We start from the raw sequence: 27,095 nt of genomic DNA, 5'->3' as shown, positions 1-27,095 counted from the left end.
CATGCCCACCTTGTCAAAGTTCTTGTAGGAAGGTTGTATGTATAAGTCGTTTAAATACAAGTATAAAAGCAAGTGAGGATGCAAGGTTTTTCTGAAGACCTAGATGTCATTAAACAAGCAAGACTTCATAGAGGCATATCTACTAATTTTACCACCCACACACATGGAGAGAAAGAGAGAGTTAATAAAACCCACAGATTTACTGAACTTAAAAATATAGCACCCTTTCACCACATCACTACAATTTGGTTGCTTAAAATGGTGCAATGAAAATGGCTAAATACACAAAGTAACACAATTGCAACCAACAGCTAGAAAAGCATCACCATTCAGATTAGATTTCCTGCCACCACGTTTCTGTGTCAGTTTGTGTGAAACAGATCTTGGAATATTTCTAGATCTGGAAACAGAATATACATTCTTTAGAGTAAGATGCACTCTTATTAAAACTACGACACACCGCTTTATCAGTGACATGTCATGCCTGATCTTATGTAAGTTTAGCTCATAATCAATAGCATTAATACATCGTTGGACATAAAACACTGGGGCAGGTAGGGGGAGAAGAAAGAAATACTGAAAGCAGGTTTCCACATAGTACATTGATTTTTGTTTTCTTTGTGTAAACCCAAACATAGTAGTAATGTGTGGAGTTGGTAAAATATTGATTTGATTTCCCTGGTTTTTAGTTCACTTGGGTTTGAGGTTGACAAGGGCAGTTATGTTCTGTAATTATCAGTCATCATACTTGTCTAGGCAGTGATGTCCACAAAACACTTACCAGATTTATTACATTGCTCTAAACACCTTTCACAATGAGCAAGAGAGAAGGAAATACTAAGGAAATACATTTTCTCAGTGTCCCTAAGTAATGAGATTTTAAAAATAAAATAAAGATGCCTTGAGCTAAATTTGCTGATTACCATAAGCTTTTAAAACAATTTTGGTTGGTATCAGCTAATCCTGGCATGGATATTGAGGAGCAGTCCATCAAAACATTTCAAATCCCACCCCCTCGTCACATCCTTCTGGTGGCATGTCTTTCAGTAGCTACAGGCAGGTAATATATCTAAAACCAAATAATCTTTTACCATATGATGATAACTTCTAGTTTGAAGTGAACCAGATCTAGGAACATGATTAAAATTGAGTGTGTGCAAAATAAAATCATCCTGAGCTTCAACTTAGATTTTACTAAAGGGTTACTACTGGTAATTTATGAGAATAAAATTCAGTTCCATATAATTGAGCTTAATTTTATCACTGTTCTCCTCAAAATATGGGAGAAACTATAATTTTCACCTGGAAATCTACGGCATTTTTGTGTTGTAGGTTACTTTAGTGCTGAACTTTCATTTAGGAGTAATCACTTGAAATAACTTGCTGTGATGATAGAGACATGCAGTTCACCAATTACAATTAAACCATGTGAACCATATGTTTCATAAGTGCAGTGGGCTTTGAAACTTTCAAAAGGTTTTACATTAAATTACACTGTGGTTTCATTTTGCCTGGATTTTTTTATTCTACTTTAGAAAGCTAAAAGGTTTTTAAGTGAAGACTTTAGAACATTTTATTTATTTATTATATTTAAAAACCTTTATACTTTACCTTTCCTCAGTAAGCCCAAAGCAGCTAACGACAATAACTTAAAACCATTTAAAAAACAGATGGACAATTATAAATACAGAAAAATATTAACAAAGCAATAACATAGCAGTGGCGAGAGATGGGTACAAACCATCAGAAATAATTTAACTATAGCAATTGAAACCACTTTTTTAAAAAACGCATAAAAAACCATAAAGCTTCCAAAACCTAAAATGGAAGGTTTTGGATTTCCTACAAAAGAAGACTGCCTCCAAACATTGGTCCACAGTCTTCACTGTCTCCCTAGGATGAGATGGGTATATTTGCATACTGACAAATTTGAATGGCATATCTCTGGATGACCCCGAGTAAGGATGGCTGTCCATGAACAGATAAAGCTGGGTGTCATCTGCATATTGATGACAGCCCAGCCCAAAGTTCCGGACAATCTGGGCTGGGGAAAGAATTGTGCCTTGCGGCACTCCACACACCAAGGAATGCCGCAGCAACAACTCCCTAGCACCACCCTCTGTCCCCAACCTGAGATAAAGGAGCGTAGTCATTGTCGGGCTGTGCCCTGAATCCCCACGTCGGCAAAGCAGTGGTCCAAAAGTTCATGACCATGTCGAAGGCTGCTGACAAATCTAGAAGATGCCATGACATATATAAAATATAATGCACACATGAAACTAAAATTGGTATCTTTGGAGAAAGAAAAATGGCAACTATTCATCAACCCTCCCCCTGCCTCCGCAAACACACGCACATTCCATATTGAGCAGGGAGGTACATACACATGCCTACCTGCCTCCCAAATTTTCTCAGGTATTTTAGTCCCTCTTTGTATCTCACTACCCCCACAAAAGGAATTATCTCATTACTGTTAATTATCTCATTATTGTTGAGATTGCACGTTTTCAATTGTCATGAGATAGAGATAATCTTTAATCAGACTTTCTCATCAAATATTTTTCTGATTTTAATTTTTAACTATTAATTTTCACTTACTTGAAGCCATTTCACTACAAGGCTATTTTGTTGTCCATCCTTTACTATGGTAAATATAGAGCATTATGTATTTTTTTACAATGTGTTACAGTTGATGTAAGTCCTAACAGAATATCAAAGGATGCAGCTGCAGTGTTGATTTTAAAAGCCCTGGCACACTTGTCACCAGTATGCTGGTGTTTAAAATCCACTTTTATCAAGAGACTACATTATTAACCTAATTTAATTGGCATGCTTGTGCTAGCACTTAAGAATAGATTCAAGGATTTTTGGTGGGGCAAGGGTGTTGTGAGAAGACATTTGTTGGTCAGATGCCTAAATATGCTTGTTCCTGCAATTTATAATTCACAGGTATTTGGTTTATAACTGTGTAGGAGGAACCATATGGACATACAATATTTTTTTTATTATGCAAATTGCCACAGTAACTCATGAGAAAGGGTGGTCATAGCTCAGTGGTAGTAGGTAGGCCTGTAAAACACCCCTGACTGAAAGCCTGGAGACATTCAGTGTAGACAGTATTCAGTTTGATGGACCCATGGTCTGACTCAACATCAGGCAGCTAGTACCTGCTTATTAAGGAATGCGGGTGGCGCTGTGGTCTAAACCACTGAGCCTAGGGCTTGCCAATCAGAAGGTCAGCGGTTCAAATCCTTGCGACAGGGTGAGCTCCCGTTGCTCGGTCCCTGCTCCTGCCAACCTAGAGGTTTGAAAGCACATCAAGTGTAAGTAGATAAATGGGTACCGCTCTGGTGGGAAAGTAAACGGCGTTTCCGTGCGCTGCTAAGGTTCACCAGAAGAGGCTTAGTCATGCTGGCCACATGATCCGGAAGCTGTCTGCAGACAAACGCTGGCTCTCATACGCTCAAACGCTGGCTCTCATTTTTAAATCCTCTATGCTCTCTCAAACGCTGGCTCTCACTGAAATGTATGTGAGTTAACATACTTTGTTATATAACTTTTGTAATAGGGATCCTGTTTTTCTAATAAAAGCTTTTCTTACTTCATTTGATGCATTTGACTGAAATCACTGACAAAATAACTCTGTCTCCTACAACCATAAAATTTTGGCCTGTTTGGAGTGGTTTTGATGGAGGCCTCTCTTGACAGGAGCTTCATAATTAATTTGGTCCATCAGGTACTCCATAGAGAATACAGCTGCAAATTCTCCTTCAGTGTGCAAATGCACGCACATATACGTGGAAGGCTCTCTGTACTGCAGGTGGTCCAAAATAAGGGAAAGACAGACATTTAAATAATAATGTTGTCCTTCCTTGAGCAAGCACAATCTCTTCACATTACTGTCAATACAAATGGAATTGCTTTCCTTTATGTTAAAGTAAATAACTTATATACTTTCATTTAAGTATTCACCTCATTTATTAGGATAAAATCTTCTGTCTGGGTTAGCTGTCATGGAGCTTTATTGAAATGCTACTAAGAATTGGTAAGGAATTTGGCCTTGACTCATGCTAATTTAAACAATATATTCCACATTTTACGGTCCCTTTTTAATAACATTGTTATTAAAGATTCTTTTAAAATAGTATTCTTGTTTTGAATTAAGCTGGAACAATGCTATACAAACTGTATATGTTTTTGCATTCTTGTGTCTTGGTTCTTTTCTGTGATATGATTCGGAAAGCTGTATTGCACAATTAATTTTTTGGGTCTCATACAACATACCCACTGGAAGTATTACAGACTGTACAATATTTTGACTTCAATCAGTTTAATTAATGCCAAGTTGAGTTGGAAAGGGTAAAGGCACAGTGCCTTGATTATCATTTATATATTTTGAACAGGTGCCCATAGATTATATCAGAGGGAGGACAGTTCTTTAATGTTACCTTGTCATATGATACCAATTATTTTAAGTGTGTGTGACATATAGTTGACACACTGTAAATGGGATGTTGCGTCTCAGCAGGTTTCATTCCTAAACCTGCTGAACTTAAGCGGTGGGGGGGGGGGGACCTTGTATCATGAAGAACAATATGCCATAAAAATATTTCCTTTCATTAAAGGTATAATCCATTAGAAACATGGTAAGATTTGCCATTTGCCATTTACTTCAGTGGAATTTGAGTTGCACCCTTACAGTGCAGTCTTCTGTGTTTTACACAGGCGTGCCTTTAAATTCAATGTGACTTATAACTAGGTAAATGCATGTAACTGGTTGAAATGTTTTAGTTTTCCATAATCTGAGCTAATTAGAAAAAGAACAGCATAAGCTTCAAATGATGCTCCTTGAAACTACATACACATATGTAAATGTTTGCAACACTTACACAAAGTAATCTTAAATAATCTACATTTATATTTCTTTTTAATTTGATACTTCAAGCACGCCTCAGGAAAGAATACAGGAAATGTAGGCAGAAAATCCAGAAGGAATGACCTTTTGATAAAATGAATGTTTACATCAATGCAACATGGATTTTGCAGAGTTAATACTCAGACTTATCAATTAGAAAGTGTACACTGACTCTCTCTCTCCTCTCTCTCTCTTTAATTGCTTCTAAACACGGAAGGAAGATATCTAGACTGTAATGGTGTAAGGGGGTTTAAACATTACACAACTTTGTCAGACTGAAATTTTATATATATATATATATATATATATATATATATATATATATATATATATTGTGTGTGTGTGTGTAAATTGTACCCCCCTGGCCACTTAACAAAACTATTTTCCCATACACCATGGGTTTCCAGTTCTTTTAAAACTGCATGACATGAAGGAATTCAGTATTATGAACTGCTTCAACATGCAGTGATACAGAAATATATACTTTCCCCCCAAATTTTCAGCTCTTAAAAGTAAAGCTATGCTGAAATTTCTCATTACTTTTTCTTTTTTAACATCTGATATTTTTGTTTTTGACAGACACACTTTCAAATCATCCTACCTTGCATGAGATGGCACCCCCAGGTTTCTCCGTCCTCCACCAGTCGCGGACTGTGGGCCGGGGGGGAGGGGTAGCATTGTTAATCCGGGAGGATTGATCTTTCAGGGCTCTGCCAGCACCATCGATCTCTGGCAATGAATGTGTTGGCCTGGTGTGGGGCACCAAGGAGAGCTTGGCTGTCTGGCTGGTGTACCAACCATCTAGCACACTGGTGGCCACCCTGTCAGGCCTGCTGGAGGTGGTGGCAGGCTGGGCCTTGGAGTTCCCTAACCTACTGGTTCTGGGGGACTTCAGCATTCATACCGATGCCATCCCCTCCTCTCAGGCTCTGGACCTGGTGTCTTCCATGGCGACATTAGGGCTCTCCCAGTTTGTTTTGGGTCCCACACATCAAGCAGGCCACACGCTGGATCTGATCTTTGGGGCGGGTATAGTGATAATGTCCCCCCTTGTGGAAGTGCCATGGTCTGATCACTACGCTCTGAAAGCCAGGATTGACTCCCCTCCCCCCCCCCCCCCGCTTGGGTGGCGAACCTATTTGGGCTCGCCCGCAGAGGCTGACGGATCCTGATGGATTTCGTCAGGCCTTGCGGGACCCTGCTCCCCCTGGCGGCTCACTAGATGAGCTTGTCAAGAACTGGAACAACCGGCTCTGCCTAAAATCACAGTGTTTCAGGTTTTTCTAGTGGTGATAGCCAATGGAACAGCAACTGGTGATGATGGAATCCCCTCACCAGCATTGCTCCTTTCCCTGGGCAGAGAGAAATCTACATGCCGTCCTAAGTTTCCAAATCTAATGCCAGATTCACTAATGGCCAATAGTATTTTTATTGAAGGCGTTTTCACACACATTTTCACACATAAGAAGAACTTGCAGGATATCATTGCATCAGGGGGGCAAATCTGGATACTGTTGGCTATAACACATGTCAAAATACTTGCAAAAATATTTTTGGATTCCTTGATAACTTCCTGTTTTGTACTATGTGTCTTACAGAATTCCTCTGTGCCCCACCGGAATACCTTTTGTCATAAGCAGAAAACACAGAAAGTGTTCCAAACAGGAAGAGGTAGGACAAAACTTTCCATTTGCTAGATTGTTACAAGGCCCATTGTTTTTAGTAACTGTGGTCAAGACAGTACTGTACTAGAAAACCGTAGCACACCATTTTGGCTTTGTTTATAAATATTTTTCTACCATTTACTTGATTTTCATTTTTTAAATATTTTTTAACAATATTTTACTTTTTTCTATCATTTTAAAAAGATGTAATATGTTTAGATTTTCATTTTTTAAATAACCATCATTTGCAGAATTTCCTTGCTCACATTCCTTTAGACTGCACCAGTCTGGTATTGGAGTAAAATGTACCTCAAAATGTACCAGCAAGTAAAAAATAATAATTAAATCATGCCAACATTGAGACTTTATCTTCTCCAGTAAGTCATGTAAGTCATTTGGGTGAACAACACCCACAAGGTAAAGTACAAAAACCTAGGCAGTATGTGCAGTCTAAATTGACCTGACAGTTTTTTAAACATGAAAATATATTGCTGAAGTATAGAAGTGCAATATTAGTGAGTTATGGGTACAAGAAGTCTCATGGGCTTAGCAGCCATATCACATGTACTTGAGCAGCTATGTACAATCAACACATTTCACAAATGGATTAATTGAAGGACATAAAACACATTGTTGCAGTGATTTTCTGATATTGTATCAAACGTATAGATCAGGGGTCCCCAAACTAAGGCCCACGGGCCGGATAAGCCCCGAGGGACTCGATTATCCGGCCCGCGGCAACCCCCGCTGCCCGCTGTGGCCACCCGCTCTTACCGGCACCGTGCTGCGTGGCTGCCCACTTCCAGGTCAGAGGAGCAGCGGAAATAGCTTGTGTGCATGCAGAAGCATTATTTCTGGTGCACATCTGGGTCGGAGGAGGCCCATGCAGATGCACACAAGCTATTTCTGGTGCTCCTCCGACCCGGAAGTGTGCCAGAAATAGTGTGTGTGCACGCATATGGGCACACGCTCCCCACGTTCCGGCCTGCTGCGTGATCAGTGCAGGAGACACCGGCCTGAGATGTTTGCTGACATCTCTGGTATAGATGACTCTTCCCTTTTTCTTGGTGTCAACAGTGACAAGCCCTACCAAGACTCACCCAGAGTTTGATCAACTTCAGTGCTAGTTCTACTAGGAAGAGAATGTATTTTGGAACATGCACGGCATTGTGGTTTATTCAATATGGGCATTTAAGCAGATATTGCCTACCATATTTTAAAACACAGACACACAATTGACCACTGTTCACACATTCTGAAGTGTATATGAGGACTAGTTCACCAGCTCATCCACACCACCCTGAGTTTTATTAAAATGAAGAATGTTTTCTGGGTTGAAAGTTTAGTCTGAGATCTCTGCGTCATTATGCGTTGAAGGAACAAGAATCACTGCCCTTCCTTTCTTTGGAGACTCACGTGTGAAATCTTATAAACCAAAAATGTTGCTGTGGACATTTCTGGTTTGTGGTCAAGAAACTGCGATTGGATTTCTGTTTTTATGGTTTTCCCCCAATCTGTCAACTAGCATCAGGTTTGTCATAGCTAATCCATTGGTCAGTAGTGGAGAACTTATCAGTTATATTTCATCCATGCGTTGTTACATTTCTCAGCCTCTGTCTGGTCTTTGCATGTTCTTTCTTCCTCACATATATGTATGTATCATTTAAAAATGGTGTTTTGAAATTGCAATGTAGTCAGAATTTTATGCCATATTTCCATGTTTGAATGGAATATGCTGCCTCATTGGCCATCCTCCTTTGAATAGCACTAATTGCTCATCAGTTGTAGTATTCTCAAATGGCACAAAACACAGTAGAAGTTTGTTAGCAAACATATCCCAGAGGTCACACATAGGGGCAAGTTGGTCTCTTCCATTGGTGATTCATATTGAAGCTGAATCTTAGGGATTCTTTTGAAGGAGGCTAGTGACATTGTGCTCCAGACATGTTGGGGGAAAGTCTCAACAAATTTTGCAGAAGAGGGGTCATCTAAAAGAGTTGTCATACTCTTGGGCTGGGATGTTGGTTTTTTTGGGGGGAGGGATTGTTGTTGTCATTGATATTAATGTTGTTCAGTCTGGTTGTGTATTTATTGATATTTGATTTATTGATGTTTGATTTATTGTTTATTACTACTTTTGTTATGTGATAACTATGTATTTTTTCATGTTGTAAGCCACCTTTATCATGGTTTCAACTATGGAAAGGTGGTATATAAATAAAATGATGTATGTATGTGTGTACCTGCTGAAGTGAGGGTGTATGCAGGTTGCTTGCAAACATGTGCAGATCAGCTGAGATTCGAATGACCCCAAAAGCCAGAATAGTATGTTTTGTGTAAAACAATGGCTAAGATGAAAAACCGTTTTGCTGGGTCACAGGTAAGGATCTAACTGGTGGGAAATGTTACAATAATTCAGGTTTGTCAAGGAGTTTCATGTGATGCTAAGGGAAGTAGTGATCTGTCTATTATGAAAATTGAGAAAATTCTGGATTTTTAAATCCTCTATGCTCCTTCCTTACATAAAATCATCAGAACAGGCTAAGCACCTGTTGATATTATGAGTAACTAATAACTTTAAACAGCATTTTTGATCACTTTTTGCCCCTAGCTCCCAGTAGCGTAGTGGCAAAATCAGAAGTGCAGGGTCCCTTCATGATAGTCACAGTCATACTGCCTTCCAATATTATACAATAATATTTTAAAAACAAAACAAATTCCTTCCAGTAGCACCTTAAAGACCAACTAAGTCAGTTCTTGGTATGAGCTCATCACAGCTATCTGCCAATCACCCATTCCCACTACCCTTCTGAGTAATACCCCTCCCCACCTTCTCACTATATAGAAGGGTCTGGAAACTTCTGTTTCAGTGTATCTGAAGAAGTGTGCATGCACACGAAAGCTCATACCAAGAACTGACTTAGTTGGTCTTTAAGGTGCTACTGGAAGGAATTTGTTTTGTTTTGACTATGGCAGACCAACACGGCTACCTATCTGTAACTAATATTTTAGTTATGCAGATCTACTATTTTCTGTGCATGTACATCAGTGAATTATTTGGAATGTTGTGTTTTCCTTGAAGTTGTATGTAACAAAACTTGCATACTATTCTCCTGAAACTGAAGGCCCTTGTGTTTTCAGTATCCCTAAATGCTTCACTTTAGACTCCTCCTCTACAGTGTTATTTCTGTGCTCCTTCTGCAGAGTGACCCTAGAAGCCAGTTCTCAGTAGTTGACTCACCTTTCACACTGGCTCCAATCAGCACAAAGAGTGAGAAGACTTCTCAGTGGCTAAAAAACTCCCCTTTCATGCTGCTTGGGTGGCTCAAGGATGCTGAAGGCTGGGACCCTACATAAGCTTTGTTTAGCAACTTTTCTTCAGCCCTTCTGAAAAGGGTAGAATTTGAGCTTTCAGTAAATTAATGAGGCAGGCAAATGGCAATTTAAACATTGCTGATGATTATCTGGAATAGGGAGTCATGGAAGACTCCACCCCCCTCCCCGAACTGTCATTGGTGTATTTGACCCCCAGTAAAGAGATTTAAAAGATAATAAATGAACATCTGGTAGTGTGCTGTAAGGCAGAGAATTGGATGAAGCTGGAAAAAAAAATGATATTACCACCTAGGAATTTTCAGGGTCAAGCTAGACATGAAAGCAGCAGATCTGCTACATTTTTAAGGGCTAAATAAAGCTCCTGGTACACCCTTTTGAGGACAGGGTATGGTTTTAACCCTTTCTCCATACCATTTCACTCATCTGGGTCCCCCCAGCTTCAAAACAACAGCATTTATAACATGGAGGGAAATATAGGAGGGTCCCTGTATGTTTTGGCCCAAGAGGCAACCATGGAGACTTGGAGTTGTGCATGGTTAAACGCCCCTCGGCTATACCTCAATGAGTTTTCTCAATAGTAGCCAAGATTCCATAAATTCAGAGCTCATGAACCTTGAAAAAAGGATAAATGGGATTTGGTGAGACTAACATAGCAGCCACTTTTACCTTTAAAATGAAAAAGTGTGAGGGATTCATTTAAACTGGTTTTTGGGATTTACTAACTAAAAAATGAATTGTACTAGGAAGCTTTAAAAACTGAGGGCATATAGGGGTTATACGTTCTTGTTATTTTCTGTGCAGTAGTATGCAGAAATATATCGTTTAGGGAATAAAAAAAAATCAGTTTATTGAGATGTAGCCCTCCCAACTCTTTCTTCTCATCCCCTTTCCTTTAACACAGTGGCACACCATACATCCAAACTAGCAAACAATGGCCAGTGCAAATAATAGTTTGTTGCATCTAGATAAAACAGCAAATTATGTGTCAAAAATATGTGCACTTTGCATGGAGCTTCAAGAGAGGTGACATGGTAGCCCCATTGAGAGCATGTGGCTAAAATTAGAAAAATAAAATAAAAACAACAGGGTTATATTGTAAATGGCCCTGTGATCTTCAGATGAAGGGGGTAGAGAAATGTAATAAATAATAATAAATTGATCATCATAAAGGGAGAATCCAGTCAGTAGGACTTTGATAGCTAGGAAGACAATAAAATCTATTCTAATTTGTAACCATCTTGATAACAATGTCAATTTGTAATTGTCTTGATAACAAGCCAGTGATTAGCAGAAACCATTGTCAAGAATGAGTCCTTCCAGTCTAATATTATTATTTTTAAAAAATGTTGATGGTGATAATTTGAACTTTTTAATTGCCTTTTACAAATCATCTCAAGGTGAGGTACAAGGTTGCATATGATAATTATAATGTAAAAATACACAGAAAAAGTCAGAGATTAAAACAGAATAAAAAGCATCCATTCTAAAGATCACATCAATAAGTCATTATACAGTCAAGCAACAGCCACTAGTTAAAAGGCCTCTCCCTTGTAGCTGCCATCCAAGCTGGCAATGGGAAAGCATCCTTCACCACACCTGAGGGAAGCAAGCTAGTTTAGGTGATACAATCCAGGTCATGTGGCACACCTGCCTCTGTCATGCAACAGAGGAGAGCTGTGGCTGGGGCTCAGAAGTAATGGGGGCTGCTTCTGTTGCCCACCCTCATCTGCTGCTTGAACTGGCTCATTATGACATGCTAGAGGCTACTCTGCCAATCCATCTTCAAAGGCATCCCCACTGCAGCATGAGGTTTCCAGGGCATATACCACTGAATCCAGGATATATGGGAATAGGTGAGTCATTATCCAAAGCTGTTAGAAGGCACTCCATGTCAAGGAGACCATGTACTTCCAATGATAGTAGTAGATCCAGGAGTACTCTGGACCATGAAGCTGATCCTTTAAGGGGAGTGTGACCCAACCCAAACTGGCAGAATTCCATGTGTCTGAACTGAGGAATTACTTCCTCTGTTTCTATATTGTCTGAGTTTCAGTTTATTGGCGCTCATCTAGTTCATTACTGCAGTCAGACACAAGCTCAGCATGTCCGCTGCTTTACCTATCTCAGATTTACAAGTGAAACAGAGTTGAGCGTCGTCTGCACATAGATGACAATTCACTCCAAAACTCCAGATGATAAGAATGAACTCAGTACAACCCCCATACTGGAGGTTTCATGGGCTGAGCCATACCTGCCAGGTACCATCTTCTGGATTAACCCCCCCAGGTTGAAGCAAAATCATTGAAAAGCAGTACTTCCCACCCCCTGCTCTGACAACCTACCCAGAAGTACACCATGATTGAATTTTTTTTTCAAAACTGACAGATCTAGGATGATCAACAGGTCACCATCCCTTCTGTCTCTTTTCCAACATAGCTCATCATACAGAGTGATCAAGTGCTAAAGCGGAGGCTAAACTCTGATTAAGAAGGGACCAGAAAGTCATTCTGATTCAAAAGCACCTGGAGTTGGTCAACAACCACCCACTCAAAAAGCCCAGGAAGGGACTGTTGCCAACCAGCCTGCAATTATTTGTATTTTGGTTGTGAGGCTGTTAAAAACAGCTTATGAAAGCAGCACGGAGTAGCTGCTACTTGATGAGAGAAAAAAGGAAGTAGCCTTTGCATACATGTTTATACCATCACACCAAAGGGCTCCATTCACCTACATTATCATTATTAAACTGAGCTGTAAAAGCTCAGTTTTCTATTTTAAGTTAACTTTCAAAATATGTAAGCAGTTCAGACTTCAGGTTGCTAAGTCACAGAGGAGCAGAGTGTTGCATTCACCTGCATTAATCACTAGGGGTCTTGTTAATAATTCTCTCAGGCACTAAGTCTTATTTTCTACCATTGGGATCTATGAGAAAAGTGATAACATAGGCCTTCATGAAAAATAATGTGAGTAATTAATCAAAACCTTGTGAAAGGAAAGGATGGGGGTTTTGAGCATCTTGTATGCAATGCAAGTCATCTGCATTGTTCTGTATTCCATGTGCAGGAAGAATCAAACCAGTTTAGGAAGTGTTTCACCATGATAAATTTTGTCTTTAATCGTGCTTATAAACTTTTGTATAAGTTTATCCTCATACCAAACTATAAGAAACTCTCATAATTGCACATAATTGTGCCTGGAAAAGAATGGCAAATTAATGACTATACCATCCATTTCCCCTTATATATTTTACATGCGCTGCAAACCTGTAAATCCTGAGAAAGATACATTATCTATAATTCTCCTTAGGGTAGATTGTCTGCGGTGTGCAAGAGGAGAAGGTGAAGAGCTCCTATTATTGTTAATAGGTGCTATTGTGGCTAATTTCAGGCACCCTGTACTAGGAACATAATAATTTGTGTGGGCTTTCTGCCATAAAAATATAACTCTATATGAGATACAAAAGCAGTCCTATTTTCTACTGAAGTGCATTGTTGATAACATTATTTCAGTTCCCTAACATTTGGTCTGGTCTCTATTTGTTTCTTCAGAGAAACAGCAATCTGTGTGAATACCACTATAATAAAGCATGTCAACCTTTAAGTATCCTCTGTTCAAACTTGTCTTTTGTCAGTTATATGAAAATTGCTCTTCTCTTGTGGTGAATTTTTCCAGGGTTAGCATTTAGACTTTAATAGCTAATGTATAGACTTGAATGTTCTAGTGCTCCTATGAGAGGCACGTTGAAAGATAACTATTCATAACTGTCTATCCTTTTGGGAAAGAGAGGAGGTTCCTTGGATATGCTGTTTCCTAACAAAACCAATACAATCATTTCTTTTCATAAAACGGAGGAGTAGAAAGTTACCTTACATCTGCCAGGGATAAAGCCATAGTATTTTTTTCCCTTGTTAGCATGTGCTGTATGCTTGCCTATGTATGCACTCGCTTTCACAGGTCTCTGTTAAAATGTCAGCTATTGTTAGTGTGGCTAGACTGCAGTTGCTACACTGAATATATTCTTAGCATCATAAAGTAGAACAAGGCATTGTATGGCAATGGTTATTAAGGTATTTAGGAAAAAAGTATTTTCTGACTTATAATCTGCAAAATGTTGCTCTGAGTAAAAGCTTTGCTGCTTGAAATCCTTGACTTCACGGGCTGGGCAAAAGACAGGTGGGTGTTAAAAGTGCACACCTTTGGCAGGAGCCAACCATAATTTCTGTTAAAGTGTTCAAAAGGGTGGTTTTCAAGTGCAAAATCATATATACTGGCAACTCATCCAACTGTAAATGGTCGAAATTTGTTGTGGATTTCTTATACTAGTTCAACACTAACAAAAGCAAAAAAGTGTGGTTTATATCATTTCCTGAATTCTTGAATTTTCTTATATTGATGAGGAACAGAATATCTGTAGCAATTTATAGAACCTAGGTTGCATCTTCTGGATGTTTTTATAGCACTGTATATGTGACTTAACATATCAAGTAAATCTGTTGTATACGTATTTATTATAACATGCCATGTATAGATTAAGAGTGTGTGTGTGTGTGTGTGTATTCAATACACACTTTCAGTTGCAGGAGGATATTTTTATTTGCATATATTTACTCAGAAGTAAGCCATAGTAGTTTCAGTAGCCTGGATCCAGTGATGTACAAGAAGAGCATTTCTACTTGCACAATGCAGGCTTGCCAAATCCCTCCAATTTTCTTGTCTTCCTGTAAGCCTTTTCCTGGAATAGATAACAATAATGGGACACCTTCCAAGTTTAACAAAGAGAAATAGATCTTCTATGGGGAGGGGAGGTTTACCTGTAACAATTGCAGGATAGAGATCCATCAAGAAAAGCTTTCCCAGCATGCAGTGCAGTAGAAAGCTTTTGCCTGTTTTGTCTCCTGTTGAAGGTGCAGGATGGCAGAGAAAATGTGGCAACAAAAGATGCAAAGCTGTTTCAGAAGTGACTTGAGAAGCAGGAACATTTTTCATATTTATCACACAGTAGAATTTGAAGCTGTGTTAGGACTCTATCAAATTACTCCTGGCTGTGTATGAGGACGAGAAATCTACAGTTGGAAAGTGTCCTAGCCATTTGCGGTTTGGGATGAAATGGCTAAGGGCCAAACTAGATACATGAATTGTGTGGCTGCACTTCACACTTCTAATTTTTTTAAAAAGCAGTTGGGGAAAATAAGATTAGTGCAGGGAGGGGTTTTAATCCCTTCCCCCCAACTGTGGACCAGACAAAAATAAATAAATCCCACTCCTGAAACCACAACCCAGGAAGGGAAATGGCTATAGGTGGGCAATTTTCATCGGCACCACAGCCAACACATGACTTCATGTGAACATTTCTAAAGACCCTTTTCTTACAAAACAAAACAAAAACTATTTCATTTTACTGCATTTCAGTTTGCATCACTCAAATCTAATCCTTGTTCTGAAAATCAGATTTAACTATGCGTTATAATGCAAACGGTCATTGTTAAAGTGTCGCTGAACATGCATAAAAGGAGAAATGTTTTCAAAGAAACAGAAAATGTGAATCATAAAATATTGCAGGCCCAGTTTAAAAAAAATACATATAAATAATAATTTTCAACCTCTAAACAATTTTTCTCTGGTTTTCAGCACACTTATTTAAATACTGGCATAACCTATAGTTGTTTTTTTTTTGAGGTGAAGCAAATAATTTAGACATACATATTCATTGTTTCAGCACTGCAGCAATATTCCCTCTAAGAAGTCCGAGTTAATGTTTTTGATGATGGACTTACTTTTAAACTTAGTTCTGAAGAGCAAAAATTGTGGCTTCCTAATCTGCTCTGTTACCTCTAATAATATTAACATGCTATTTATATGCAAGAGGCTACTCTTTGAAAAACAAACCCTGAACCATTTTGTGTTGTGATTTTTGTATGTGTTTTCATGTAGTCCTCTGACCTTCATGGCCTCAGGGAAATAAACTAGTCAGTCTAGAAATCAAGAGTGTCAGTACCTGTGTCCTGAAGCTACTGGGTGAATATATATACAGGTAACTTGCAACTTACGCTTATTTAACATACTCAATCACAGGTCTGCAGGGGAGGGGAATAAATATATTGAGAGGAGTGGAAACCCAGTCTCCAGTTATTTCCCTACACACACCTGTGCAAATCCTCAATTGCAGGCTTACTTGACATTGGGAAGACTGCACAAGGGCTCTGGCAGCATCCCAGAGCTCTCCTGCCTCCTTTCCAAAGCTGGGTATTCACTTACAGGGCCTTGGAGAGGCAGGGGGAGGCTTTGGGACACTGCCAGAGACTTCAGGCCACCTTCTGGAAGCCAGGTAGCACCCCCCACCTTGCAGGGGGACCAGTTCTGGGGATTCCTGGCTTCATGTGTTTTTGCATATACATGTGGACCCCTGAAACCGAACCCTCACATAAGGTGCAAGTTACCTGTATTGCAAGAACTGAGAATTGAACTGTTTGTTCAACATTCTGCGACTCTGTTGAAATAGTTTATAACATCTGTACATTTCATGTACAATAATGAAAGTTATTTTGTTCCAAGTGTCAGGTTGTGGTAAGTTTGTACTTAAGGTAGAAGCTCTTTTTGTAGGAAAGAGTGGAGTGTTTGAAAAAGAAAGACTGTAACAGTCTTTCCCCTTCTATATCAGGGTTTGACCCCAGGACCTATACTAGTGTGGTTTAGAACAGGCCAGTTCCTACTTAATGAAGAAGGACAGCAGGAGGCATTTTCATTCATTCTCTCCTTTGTAGCTAATGGTAGCCTAGTATCGTAGAGAGTTGTCATCCATGTTCCTTAGTCCAATATCAAAACCTGAACCAGAAGTCCAAGTGCAATGCCTCAGAATACGAGGGGTTAGTGTACAAGGCAGGCCATTGTTTTTTTTTTTTTTAAAAAAAAAAAACACAACAAAACACATTACTGCTAGGCTTAAAAAAAATAATGACCGTAATGAGAAGGAAGTTGGAAGTTGACGGGCAAGATGGTCAGCACTTCATGATCTTACTGCTTCTTAGTGGAAATTGAAAAAATGAGAAAAAGGGCACTTGGATGTGTCACTGAACAAAGACACAAAATAGCACTGAACAATGACACAAAATAGCAGGGTCAGATGCAGTTACACTTCATTAAGGTGTGTTGGTACAACAACAACAAAGTACCACATTCTTCTGGAACAAAAGAGTATATTCAGGATACACATTGGTAGCTGAAAAATTTATTCCTTGATTCGATTAATGTCAAAATAAGAAATCATACAACGAAATATGGGCTAATGAAAACATGCTGAAATATGTTATTCTAGCAATTGTATTACAGGCTTAGAGACCTTTACCGGAGCAAATTCTTTCATTTGTTCAGATGTTTTTCAGGGGCTTAGGTTGCTTTTATATTTGCAGAGGTCCCATTAAGATCCCACTGGGTATTGGGAAGTGGTCCAAAAACTGCCTCACCATTTGAATTCCTAAACTCTGCATGTGTGAGTGTCTTAATGTATGAAGCTGATTGCAATACTTCAGATGTACTGTATGCAACTCTATTCCAATTTGTTTTTCAACTAAGCATTTGACATGTTACATTGTGTTAAATCCCAGTTTAATGTAAAGTGACTTCCTGTGTCCGATAAGAAACACATTTTTAAGGGAATGCCAAGTACTCTTATGTTATTTCTATTAAATTAGCAGTCAGTTCCTTCTGTATTAGAAAGATTATTTTCCAGAAAGTAGTGCTGGCTCTGTTGATGTAATAGGCATATTCTGATATGTAATTTCATCTCTTCTAAACAGGACAGCATAGTTACATAATTGAAACTGAACATGATGTAAACAAACATATCAACACACTTCAGAAATGCCTAAAATATAGGGTGAATAATACCACATTCAGAAGCTCAGGAAGTTATTTTTAGAGACCTACAGTTACCTTATTAAACAAGGGGAAATGGTTTAATCTTGGGAGTAAATACTGTGAATTACATGTAATTTCCCTTAGAGCAAGATATGTTACTTTGTCTATCTAGATTCTGCTATGTGTTTTGCACAGGTAATTCCTGACAGTTGCTTCTCTGTGCCATTAAAATATCAATGGCAGTTGGCAGTAAATGAAGGGGGAGAAAACAGAAATCCACAGAAAAGATTAGTAATCTCTAAAAGTGGTTTAGGGTTCCTAGTGGGATTCCTCCCTCTTTTAACAACAAAGTGCACAGGGCAAGAATATGCATGGCTTACTTTGTCTTCTTATTTCTTTTGATCTGAAAGAACAATCAGATAAGGGTGATTTCTGAAGACAGTTCAGAATGAACAGATTTCAGTTGCCCCCAGTGATAACCATCATTGTCAACAGGAGGCATTCCAGGTACTGTCACTAGAACCTTCAGTGTTCAGAGGCTGAGCATTTTATCTTTTTTATTTTTAAAAACTACTGCTGGGAACTCTCTTTATAGCCTGCACTGGCTGATGAGTATTTAGAGGATGAATAAACCTTGAAGGGGAATAAAGCCTGAGCTTCAGAGACTATCAATGAATACCAGAGGGAGAGAATAATTTAAGGTTAAGGTGGGAAATCTCATACACAGAAAAAAGGCAAAGCCTGTGTCAAGTGGCAGAATAAATAATCTAGTGTTATGCAGGACACAAAATATCTTATTCAGGGTTTGGTTGACATTTTTTTGAACCTCTTACTTCAAATTTGAAAGGAAGAAGAAGATGGGGATTCACTGATAGAGTGATGTTTATCCACATACTTGATGCAGGGTCAGAAGAACTGAGAAGATTGAATAGAGAAGGGTGTTACTAGTCATAATAGAACACTCTTATCTTAGCTGTACCAAAGGATTTTCTTGTGCTAGGCATTCACGGTGTAATAAACTCCTCCTCACTTTGTCAAGTCCCAAGTTCTATGACACCACCATCTTTATAGTAAGAATAGTAACTAATCTGGAATTGAGCAAGATATTGCAGTACTTATCACTTATTTTGATTTGGCATTGTTTGTTGCTAATTCTTTGCAAATCTAATAGAAATGTATAACATAAGAGATTAAATACTGGGGGGGGGGGGGTCAGCTCTGTATTCTTTCCAGACTGCAAGGCAAATAGTGGGTGATTTGCATGACATACTAACATTCTAAAATCAGATTGTGCCATTAACAAGTTATCTTGAATGGGATACTAAATACTGTTTTGTCTGTATACTCAGGTGCCTCCAAATGCTTAACATTTAAAGCAAGTGCTACATCATCATCATCATCATCATTATTATTATTATTAAAAATAGTCAAGCCATGATGACCAGGAAAATGCACTATGCTTGAGTGGGGAGGAAGTGGAAAAGTGAGGGAATCTTTCATTTTGATGGACAAGTCAATTGTCAATTGAGATATCTCTCTCACCCAGGGAGGCTGTATCCACAAAAATACACTTGCCATCAACTACTCTTGGGGTAATAGGGTTTGTGTTGTGGGATGATGTTTACCCCATCCATCTTTCCTGGGAAATTTATCCTCTTAAAAAACACACCCTTCCCCAATGCAGACCACAGGAGTGGAGTTTGTATCCCTACAAATTCCTAGTTTGAGTGAGAAGTAGAATTTTTCTCCCTCTGCTTGTCAAATTATCAATCTAATGATTAGGAGGGGGGTGATTTGCATTCCCATTCAGGGTGCTGGGTTGAGGAGAGAAATTTAAGCCACCAATGTGCTGGGGTGTTTTGCTTTGTTTTGGTTTTTTGTTGCTGGCAGCACCAGAATTGGTGTATTTCCAGGAGCCAGAAAAAATGGCTTGCAGGTGTGGTTCAGGCCCCTGGGCTAGGGTTTAGCCAGCCCTGTCTAAAGACTGCAATGGACAGTCAAATGCCAAGCAAGGTCAGCCCTTCTTGTAATTGGGATAGGGTAAGAAATAGAATATAGTTTAACAAGCACTTGAGCCATTTTTGTGGAGGTGAAGTGATTGCCTCCATGCAGTCTCTCACTGCTAAGGTAGCTGTGAATGGCTGAAGGAATCTTTGGGACCATTTGGTCTTCGGGTACCCAGCATTGTTTTGTCTCTGGGGCTGGCAGAATATTTAAGTATTTATGCACAATACTGAGAGGTCCATTGGTGTGACTCAGTATAAAGCAGCTCCTTATGTTATAAAGATTGTATTGAAGGAGGTTGGTAGGATTTCTTGTTGTTGGCATCTGTCTGTCTCAAGAGACAATGGAGTGTGCCTCGGGAGGTGAAGTCAAACCACTGGGGAATCATGGCTCCTGCTGTTACTTCAGAGATGGTAACTCGTATCTGCTGCCTCCTGAATTGTTTTTTGCTGAAAGCAGCACCAAAGTGATATCTCCAGGGTGCAAGCCTGGACTGTGTGTATGGAGGTCCTGGGTTGCCCAGATGACAATATTTCCCTCTCGTCCTCACTGATGTGGCCCAAAAGAAAGCAGAGCAATACATTTTGTACCAGCTTGGCTGAAGGAGTTGCCAGAAGGCGGTGTACAAGAAGGCATCCAACAGCCTCTGGATTTGTCTAGCCTTTTCTTCTTCCAGAGATGTTTCCATGGGGTTTACTCCTGAAGCTGGTGGGGTTTGTGCCATATGGTGTGTTAGAGGAGGGGTAGTATCTGTGGTGTGGAGGAAGTCATGCTCCTTCTGGAGTAGTTTGTCCACCTTTGATCCCCATCCTGCACTCCACATGCGACAACAACCACATCCCAGCTTCAAATGGCCAGCTAAACCAGATGAGGGTAGCCAATGGATCTCAGACCGTCAGTGAGTTAGGAACTTTCATTGCATGCAAAGATAGGCTCTGGTGGATTGAGCGACAAGACTAGTAGCGAGTCCAGCAATAAAGAAGGAGCAGTTGGGGCTTGTCAACCTGGGAAGGTAGCCCATCTAGGTGGAGGAAAGCTCTGATCCTAAAATTCTACTGCCTTGTGGCTTGGTAGGATTAACCACACTGCTGTAGTGGAGTTGGGGCTACCCTGTAACCCTGTAGCAGATCTTTCAGTTGGAGCTGTTGAGTACCTTACTACATAATGCTTTAGAAAATAAAATATACATACTTATTCAAAATAAAATAGAATTTAGTCCAAAAGGTAATTTTAAAAACTACTTCTATCTTAATTTTCTCTCCCCTGGGGAACTAATAATCATTAGGAATCCGATTAGTTTATGAACTAAGATACATTTTCATTGAATAATCAGTAGTACTGATAGCACTTCTTAATGCTGTTTGCCCACAGGTATTTAGTCTGGAATCTATTTAAACATGCCACTGTATCCCACTAAATCATGAGTCATTATAGCAGTCTACAACTCCCTGCTGTTTAGTATATTAGATGTTAGCGTGAAAGAAGTATATAGAATAGACTTTGACTCTGAGAGGCTGGATGGAGGTTTTCACTACCATCAGAGTACTGAAGAACTGGAACATTTTACACTTACCTCTTGCCCCTAGAGCCACAGTCATGCAGACATATTAAAGTGTAATATCAGTTAGATTGTGTAGTTCATGTGAGACAGTGGTTTAACAACAGATGACAAACTGATCAACAGAATCAAAGAGAGACCATTTTAAAGGCACACTCATTTCCTTTAATTGTAGGGAACAGTCTCAAACACGTATTCACAACCATTACAGTTCTTCTGAATGTTTGGCCATATTGCAGTAGTTAAACCTGTAGTATAGCCTATTGCTTAAATTGTTAATATTTATAAGTTTATGAATGTTGCTTATAGTTCCCCCACAGCTTTTCTAGCCAAGCTGACTAAAATTACCTGCTTTGTTCATAATCTAATTCCTTTGTTGCTTTATTTGAAACATGGCAGAACCACACATGGGCATCAGTGCCTATACCATGCAATTCCTGTTAAAGGTGTAGAATAATGTGAGGATGAGAATCTTGACACCTCATGGGAACATGAAGGTGTTGAATTGTATGTACTATACACGGTCTGTTGTCAACACCCAGCAATATCCCACATTTAATTGCTTATATTTCTCATATATCACACCTCTGCTCTCAGCTTCATTTATAAATCATTGCAGTGCTCTCTGAAGGGGTTTCGCTTGTGTGTGTGTTTTCTCTGATTTGCCAGTGCAGAGCCTGCTGTGACATAATATCTTTGTGTGAATTTCCTTTACTGGTGTCAATTACAGTCTAGAAACATTGTATTACATAAACAGATATGTGAAACAGGATGAGAGGGCAGTGAACTTGCATTCTGCTCAGAAGTCTTTGAGAAGTCTACAGGTGTTGATTTTAGACACTTCTTCAAAGATATTGAAGTAGTGCCTTAGTAAGCAGTGTTAATAGGAAGAGGCATTTCAAGTTGTACATCCTGAAACACAAACGTATATATACATAAACACTACACAATGGACCAATTGTTAAACAAAATGGACCTCCGGCTAGAAGTTAATTTCACTAATGATTCACTGTGTGGATTCAGAGAAAACAAGTATTTCACAAATTAATTTTATGTCATGGGCTGTTCCAATGTGGTCTAATTCAATTCACAGAAAGTTGTTTTATTTGATAGAAGTTTCTATGAATGGAAGGGGAGGGAAGCTATTTTTGAAAATTCCAGTTTGTTCCCCGGATGCTACTTTTCATTCTGTTCCAAAGATTCCTCCAACCCTCTGGAGCAGATTTGGAAGATACAGGAAGAAGGATATATTGCCTCCCTGATCCTTCTAATCACATAAATCTCTTCTGGGCTTGTTCAGAGAATCCTCTGTGTACAGAAGGATACAATGCAATGTGTTTACCTTTAACAAAGGGCAATATGCCATGTTGGGGGCCCCAAGTGAAATGTGCTGGTGGTAATTCAGAGGAACCTTGTGCCTCAGGGACAAAACAGGCATGCCATTAAGTATGTCAAAGGGGTAATCTTCTCCCAGGTGGACTTAAAGCAGATAGGTAGCATTTTTATGCCCAGATTCCAATGCTTGTTAATCAGATGCAGGTCCCTCACTTGGCCAGACACCACAGGGAGTAGAGATTACTGGATCTCTTTGCAGTGACCACAGTGCATCACACGCAGGCTTGCCTTTAATCATTATTTTGAAATTTATGTTTCTACATAGTTAGGCTTTACTGGTATGTTTTCTGAAGATGTGAGACAAATTGGAACCCTATATACCATAATTTTCCAAGTATAACACGCCCCCGTTATACATGGGGGGACTAAAATTAAAGAGCTTTTTGGGGGGGAAATTGACCAGAGTTGTTGAGGTTTTTTTGGGGGGGGGATGCCCACGGTTGTTGAGCGATTTTTTTTGGGGGGGGAATGCCAAAAATCACTCAACCAACTGAAGAAAGCTAACAATCGCAAGCGACGCAAGCCAAATTGCAGAAGCAGCAGCCAATCCAAAGCAGCCCTTGCAGCAGACACCATTCACCCACCCAACCACTAGATCCTGCTCGCAGATGCAACCAATTGCCCGTCCCCCACTCTGCACCACCCATGTATAAGACAACACCTCCCCCCCCCCATTTTAAAATTTATTTTGGAGTAAAAAAAACCTCGTCTAATACACGGGAAAGTATGGTATGTAAGGACAAGAGATGTAAGGCCTTAGAGATCTAGAGATCTATTATTATATGAAGTGTCAAATGCTTATCCTCAAATAAATTAAGGCATAGCTCAAAAAGAATGTCTTAGAGCTGTTAAGAATGCTCACTTGGATTAGTGATGCTTGGATTGGCACAGCAAGGTTTATACATGCTATGGTGAACACAAAAGGATTCATCCATGATAATACCAGAAAAAATACCCCAGGAGACAAAATATTTTCTCCTATTTTCCTTTCTAAAATAGACAGAACCCTGACCATTCAAGACTCTTCAAAGTTTTGGCAAGATAGGTGTGCATTTGATGAATACACAGTGATCATTATGGTGTGTATTGCTGCTATGAGACAGGTGTGTCAGACGCCTTGAGAGAGTAAAGCTCCTATCTGCACTTGTAAAAGGGGAGAGAGCCCTCTTTCATTTAAAGTATAGAGAACAAAATCCTGGCATACACTTGACATATTAGCCCCATATACTTTCCATCTCTAGATTTTCCAATACTAAATGTGTGTCAGTGCACTGATCAAAACCCCTTCTTGTTGATATCTTTCTTGATGACTGAAATGCCTATGCATAGTATTATTTCTATATGTAAAGTTATACAGTGTTGACAGATTCTATAGCTCTTCTTTGACATGGTGGCATAAAAACCTTTCTTCCATGACTACCAAAGAAATCACTGGGGTTAAATGACAGCGCTCCAAGAGTTATTTGTCTGTCACAGAGAACTGTAAATTGCAGCCTGTCTCCAGGATGGTGTTTAGACACATTCTGAGATTAATAGTTTTGCATAGATGCTTTGGGTTCCAAGAGATTTTGAGATGAGTTCCATCAAGAAGATCCATCCAATTTGAACTCAAGTCAAGTGTTTTTGCAAAGTTTTAGATTCTTGGCAAAGATTAGATTCCAGTTTGTGGACAAAGGCCACCTTATATCTGCTATAAAAATAAAATAAAATAAAATAGTTATTTCCAATAATATACATTTTAAATTGGGATCTTCATTATGTCACGAAGTGTTACAGATTTCTTTTTATTTGTGTACAAGACAATGTCACATACACATAACTTGCATTTTACACTTATTTTACTTACGTGATTGCAGCTTTGTGCCGGTTGTGGTTAGTAAGTAAGCAAGTAAGTAAATAATTAAATAAAAAGAATGTGGAGGAAATCTACTCTCCATTTATTATCCGCTTCACCCATGCAAAGCTGTGACTGCATCCAAGAACCCTCACACTGCCATCCCAAAGCTGGGTAAGTGAGAAGCTGGGCTTTGGGAGATGGTGCAAGCCCTCCCACCTGCTTCCCAAAGCTGGGCAAGAGTTTACTAAACTTTGGGAAGGTGGGGAAAGGGCTCTGGGACACTGCCAGAACCCTCGTGCCACCTTCCCAAAGCCTCCACCTTGCAGGATGGGAGGTTCTGGAGGTTCCTGGCTTTATGCATTTTGTTTTTGTCTATGTATGTGAACCCCCAGAACCAAACCCTTGCGTAAGATGCTAGTGATGCTAGTGACCTTAAAAAAAAAAGTTAAAATAAAACACCCCTTCATGTCTTTGGTTGTACAAGTTGTGGAAATGTGGCCCAGGGAGATTGCCTGATCCATTGCCACACCTAAACCTTCACTGAAAGTCCCCAAATCAGTAATCAAATTTGTTCCTTAGTCCTCTATATGAGGATCATGTGACAGTCATAACTGAAATATAAAGAAAGAGACAATTCCCCAGTTTATAAAGGTTATTTATAGTAATGTATATGTGCAGAAGCCTCTGGGTAAATTAAGATGGTGGGTGACTGGGGTCTGCCCTTTGCATTATGCCCTAGTCTTTGGGAGCTTGAGGCTGACAGGGGAAGTAGGCAGTGTTCAGTCTAAGACAAAGAGAGAACACAAAGGACCTGGACCAGCTCCAAAGTGCCCTGCTAAGGCAACTATTACAGTAGTTGTTGTATTTGCAGGCAGTTAGAGACAACTGAAGCTTTATGTATGCTGACCAGACCTGTAGTATGCTAGGTTCTGCTTCCCTGGAGGAACTGAATGGTTAGTTAAAAGTTCTTCACTATTTTTTTGTAGTATTTGACTTCTTAAGGCTGAGGAGACAGAGATACCCCAGGGGAGCCATTATCTCATTCAGAGGATGGCAACTGAAGTATGTCCTCCAGCTGGAAGGGCCATGAATAAGGTACTGGTGTTCTGCTCCCAAGGAAGCAGCCTGAACCTCATCCTTATCAGAGTCGTCCACTATGCACTGCAAGGTCTCTAGGTCACAGGATGATGATGTTGATTATTAATACTCCGCCCACTCTGGGTGGTTTACAGCATATATAAAAACATAGTAAAACATCAAGCATTGAAAACATCCCGATACATGGCTGCCTTCAGGTGTCTTCTAAAAGTTGTATAGTTCTTTATCTCCATGATAAGTATTATAATTTTGACAGTGCTTACCACCACTACACAAGCGAAGGGTTGCATTCAACTTAAGTCCTACTTAGAGCAGACCCACTGAAATTAATGAACCTACTGAAATTAATGCACCTTAATTAGTCGTGTCTATTAACTTCAGTGGGTCTGCTGTGAATAGGACTAGCATTGAACACTGCTCAAAGCGTTTTTAAAGAAAAAAGAAGGGAGCAAAGGGACAAAATTGAAGTAGACCTAAGTCGCTAAAGCCACTGCATCCTTATTTCACCATTCCTCCTTCCCTACCTGTAGTTAATTGAAGACTTGCAGGACAAGCTGAAGAAGGGAGATGAGCTATCCCATGAATTTGTATCTTGAGCAAAGATATCTTCATCCAAACCAGGCCAACAAACCCCATAAGCACTAATACATCAGAATGTTTTTCTTTCTGAACCAACAAGGTATTGATAATAGGCGTGTTGAATGCATGTTACATAATTCCACACTGAAGATCCAGTTAGCACAGTCAGTTTTAATTAGATGGCTCTTTCTACGCACAATATAAGGCTGTCTCCAATTCTTTATACAAATTTTAAAAACTTTAAAACTGAGCTTTGTTGAGTACTCACAGTTCTTATTTGCTTGAAATGTAGCATTGGTAATGAGCTTTCCTTAAGTAAAAAATGCAAATCTGATTTTTGCATATATCAGCATTAGGCTGCATTTGCTGTTCCATTCAGGCATATCCTACTGTCCAATTAAGATGGGTCAGAATTATTTCTTACAGCTGCTTTATAAAATCCTGCTGATTTGTAACAGATATTGTAAATCCCTGCTCTAAGACAAAGACCGGACCCTTTAATGCACTCTGTTGCACACATGATCAGAAGCTTCTCTCATCCACTTCAGTGAGTGGTGCTTCTTGTGCTGTTAATACCTAAGGTAAAGGTAATACCTAGCTGGGTATTAATTATAAATCAATCTGTAACATATCTGAACTGAGCCATTTTCAGTATTAGTGCTTTAAAATTCACTCTCCTTTCCTTTCTCTTTATGTATAATGTGTCAGATATTAGTGAAAATATGCTTTATTTGTTGGCATTTGTCTATCTCGAGAGACAATGGGGTTCACCTCCGACGGTGAAGTCAAACCACTGTGTTAGCAGCAGCAAAGTGACCTTCCCAGGGCACAAGCCTGGGCAGTGTGTATGGAGGTCCT

At 39.4% G+C, this 27,095-nt stretch overlaps 1 protein-coding gene across 21 annotated transcripts in view; it reads left to right on the top strand.

The window, feature by feature from the left end:
• The window catches only part of TENM3 (teneurin transmembrane protein 3), a 1,299,256-nt gene that overhangs the window by 810,361 nt on the left and 461,800 nt on the right, over positions 1-27,095 (top strand). For all 21 annotated transcript variants that reach the window (XM_081875189.1, XM_081875187.1, XM_081875177.1 and 18 more), the window contains one exon: positions 6,514-6,586. The gene's annotated coding sequence lies outside the window, so the exon portion shown is untranslated. The remainder of the gene's footprint in view (positions 1-6,513; positions 6,587-27,095) is intronic.

The sequence above is a fragment of the Podarcis erhardii genome (genome assembly GCF_964252035.2).
Source record: "Podarcis erhardii genome assembly, chromosome: 9".
Taxonomy (NCBI): domain Eukaryota; kingdom Metazoa; phylum Chordata; class Lepidosauria; order Squamata; family Lacertidae; genus Podarcis; species Podarcis erhardii.
The sequence above is the reverse complement of the archived record's forward strand: the minus strand, read 5'-3'. Positions and strand labels throughout refer to the sequence as shown.